The sequence below is a fragment of the Bison bison genome, unplaced genomic scaffold (genome assembly GCF_000754665.1).
Source record: "Bison bison bison isolate TAMUID 2011002044 unplaced genomic scaffold, Bison_UMD1.0 scf7180017864468, whole genome shotgun sequence".
NCBI classification, from domain to species: domain Eukaryota; kingdom Metazoa; phylum Chordata; class Mammalia; order Artiodactyla; family Bovidae; genus Bison; species Bison bison.
The window spans coordinates 3,610,087-3,614,444 of record NW_011495029.1 but is presented as its reverse complement, the minus strand read 5'-3'; the positions used below and the strand labels follow the sequence as shown (position 1 = coordinate 3,614,444).

The 4,358-nt window shown below is 40.1% G+C and overlaps 1 pseudogene; it reads right to left on the bottom strand.

The window, feature by feature from the left end:
• Positions 1-2,958: 2,958 nt before the first annotated feature.
• LOC105003456 overlaps positions 2,959-4,358 on the bottom strand; it is a 3,227-nt pseudogene continuing 1,827 nt past the window's right edge.

The window sequence follows — 4,358 nt, the reverse complement described above, 5'->3', positions numbered from 1 at the left end:
AAATGATGACTACTATTTCCACTAACATTTTCTAGCTAATACAATTATCTTTATAATTTCAGGAAAAATTAAAAATATAGAGTATACCTCCTCTTGTCAGTTCTATTCAACATTGTACTGAAGTTTCTAGCCAGGGCAATTATGCAAGAAGATGAAATAAATAACATTCTTGTTTTGCAGATAACAATCTTTTTTTTTAAAAAAGTCTTTATTGAATTTGTACAATATTGCTTGGGGCTTCCCATGTGGCGCTAATGGTAAAGAACCCACCTGCCAAAGTGGGAGACATAAGAGACACTGGTTTGATCCCTGGATGGAGAAGATCTCCTGGAGGAGGGCATGGCAACCCACTCAGGTATTCTTGCCTGGAGAATCCCCATGGACGGAGGCGCCAGAGCAGCATAGGCAAAAAATCTATGAGTCGGACATGACTAAAGCTACTTAGCACACACACATGCATAGTATTGCTTCTGTTATGTTTTAGCATCTTTGCTGTAAGGCACATGGGATCTTAGCTCTCAGATCTTGGATCAAACCCACAACCCCTGCATTGGAAGGTGATGTCGAGTCCAGCTCAACAGCACAGGTTCCTGAAAGTGAGGTGTAGCGAAAGAATGAGAAACACTCAAGAAAGTTACAAAGAGGATTAGGGGACCAACACCACCATGAGGTGAAGGTGGCCAAACTGATCTCAAGTCTGCTTTATTATACTTTTTGAGACTTGCTTGTACATGCTTACATGAGCATAGCAGGTCAGGTGGCCTTCAATGATAACCCTGGGCAGTTAACATTTAAATTTTTGTATCCCTGTTTTTCTGCCTCAAGGACAAGGACCTAGCTAATCTTTTTTCTTTTTTTTTGATGTCAAGTTCAAGCATTTAATTTTCCATTGCTGCTGCTGCTAAGTTGCTTCAGTAGTGTTTGACTCTGTGCGACCCCATAGATGGCAGCCCACCAGGCTCCCTCGTCCCTGGGATTCTCCAGGCAAGAACACTGGAGTGGGTTGCCATTTCCTTCTTCAATGCATGAAAGTGAAAAGGGAAAGTGAAGTCGCTCAGTTGTGTCTGACTCTTAGCGACCCCATGGACTGCAGCCTACCAGGCTCCTCCATCCATGGATTTTCCAGGCAAGAGTACTGGAGTAGGGTGCCATCGCCTTCTTCAAATTTTCCATTGAAAGTTTACCAAAACAGCAAATCCAAAGGTTAAGGAAAATAGCTACATAAGAAGAGCTTAATTTACATAAAAAAATATGTTGAGGTAGATATACCCATACACAGTACAAACCCCAGGATGATTCAATAGAGACTATTATTGGATCTCATTCTTCAGGAGTGGAAAGAGCTTTTCTGGTACTGTTTGTTGCCAGAGGCTTCCTCCTTACTTAACCAAATTTTGCAAACTGAAAAGCATAAAGCAAGTCAGAATTTTCTATCATATTTTTAAAGGAAAATATCCTTTATGCAGTCAAAAAGGGAAAGAACTTGCAATTAACTCTACTAGCCACGTCTGAACCATGTTACCCTGTCTGCACACCACCCTTTGGCTGTATCATATCTTGACTGTACTAGTGTCAGCCCCTCTAGGTCTGCTTGCTGCCCTCTCACCCATTGCTCACAGGACAACCATAATGAGATTCTGAAAAAGAAAATTTGATCCTGTCATAGGCTTCCTCCTTTAAAATTCTTCAAGAGCTTTTCATTGTTGTTGGGATAAAAACAAATATCCTTCAGCAGGCTGATAAGGCTTTGCATCTCTGGTTTCTGGACACTATTACAAACTGCTACATGCCTTTATAGGGGCCTCACAAGGCCTTCATATAAGCTGTTGCCTCTATCAGCTTATTAACTCTTACTAATCTTTCAGACCACTGGTGAAACACTTCCACAGAAAGACCCTACCTGACCCCCAAACCTGGTCAGTTACCCGCTATATGTGTTTATTTCCCTATGTCCCTTTTATTCAGAATCCTTACTACAGTTATAATTTTAAATGCCTTAATGTGGTTATTTGAATATCCATCTATAACTAGATTATAAACTCCAAAGATACAGAATAGGTGTTTTTGCTTATTTCCAGCAGCGAGCATAATATTTTATAGTTATTTATTAAATGACTACTGTGGGAATTTTTTTTGGGGGGACTTGGAAATGGCAGACTTGAAAGAACAACACTTGGACAGTTTTTGTAAGGACTGACAACTTTATTTTTGTAGTCGAGCCTTTTTATAGGAGCAAGGAACAAAGAGTTCAGAGAATATGGTAAGCAGAGCACGTACAAGGTTAAGATATAATCAGTAAAAGATCTTTTAAGGACCAGCACGTTCTTAACGACCCATGTGTTTATCTCATACCCATTTTTTTTTAAGCATCGTCTTTAATGTTTTAATTGTTAAATCTTGGTGCCGAGCCTCGCCAAAGGCAGGAAATGTTTTTCAGCTATCAGTACACAATGCCTGGGTACTTCTGGCCCTTCGCCATTTTCCCAAGGACCTTTTCCTTCAAGGCTATTTTGCACTGTGCCTCTCAAATACTATGATAAGCTATTGAGCCACAGTGCTATATAAAGCAAAATAATGAGAAAACAGCATTCGGTGACTACTTGATGTTTTTATCATTCCTTTCATTACTATCCTGCTAAGTTCAGTTTACAACTGAAAAGGTAAAGATAAATATATATTATGCAGTTAACTTATTGAATATTACCTACAGAATATGTATGTACCTGTATTTCATGTAAGAAAAAAATGATTTCTTAGTATTCCTATGACAACTGCTCCATGTAGGAAAAATAGTTAATTAACAGAAGTACAACTCTATTTTCAGGCCAATCATGCATCTTTAGATCACAGCATTCATGGGACATTGGCTCTTAATTCTTAAATTTGCAATCAGAATGTTTTCAAAAATTAATATTATGAAATTGATAAGAAGCCAAAATGAATTCTTAAGACAAATAGCTATGAAACCTGGACAGAAGACAGCAATAAGGCCTGCCTCTGATACTCAAGCTTTGATTCTGAATTAGTTAGCTTGGACTGGTCAGGAGGCAGTTCCTTCAAAATCTTTATGAGTGAATTTAAGCGAGTATGTGTTAACATCATCTTCTCTTTCAGCTCTGCAAACTTTTCTCATAGAGGGATGTTGTAGATATCCATCTCAGATGGATTTACTATGGCTTTTGTTTTTAAGAGGTACGGCAGAGGAACCAGAGATCAAATTGCCAACATCCGCTGGATCATCGAAAAAGCAAAGGAGTTCCAGAAAAACATTTATTTCAGCTTTATCAGTCATTTAGTGGTTCAGTCGTGTCTGTCTCTTTGTGACCCCGTGAACCGCAGCACGCCAGGCCTTCCTGTACATCACCAACTCCCAGAGTTTACCCAAACTCATGTCCATTGAGTCAGTGATGCCATCCAACCATCTCATCCTCTGTCATCCCCTTCTCCTCCTGCTCTCAATCTTTCCCAGCATCAGGGTCTTTTCCAATGAGACAGCTCTTTGCATCAGGTGGCCAAAGTATTGGAGTTTTAGCTTCAACATCAGTCCTTCCAATGAACACCCAGGACTGATCTCCTTTAGGATGGACTGGTTGGATCTCCTTGCAGTTCAAGGAACTCGCAAGAGTCTTCTTCAACACCACAGTTCAAAAGCATCAAATCTTTGGTGCTCAGCTGTCTTTATAGTCCAACTCTTACATCCATATATGACTACTGGAAAAACCATAGCCTTGACTATACAGACCTTTGTTGACAAAGTAATGTCTCTGCTTTTTAATATGCTGTCTAGGTTGGTCACAGTGATTTTGGAGCCCCCCCAAATAAAGTCAGCCACTGTTTCCACTGTTTCCCATCTATTTCCCATGAAGTGATGGGAGCGGATGCCATCATCTTTTTTCTGAATGTTGAGCTTTAAGCCAACTTTTTCATGCTCCTTTTCCACTTTCATCAAGAGGCTCTTTAGTTCTTCATTTTCTGCCATAAGGATGGTGTCATCTACATATCTGAGGCATTGATATTTCTCCCAGCAATCTTGATTCCAGCTTGCGCTTCTTCCAGCCCAATGGTTCTCATGATGTACTCAGCATATAACTTAAATAAGCACTCAATATGCCAGCAAATTGGAAAACTCAGCAGTGGCCACAGGACTGGAAAAGGTCAGTTTTCGTTCAGCTTTATTGACTATGCCAAAGCCTTTGACTGTGTAGATCACAATAAACTGTGGAAAATTCTGAAAGAGATGGGAATTCCAGACCACCTGACCTGCCTCTTGAGAAACCTGTATGCAGGTCAGGAAGCAACAGTTAGAACTGGACATGGAACAACAGACTGGTTCCAAATAGGAAAAGGAGTTCGTCAAG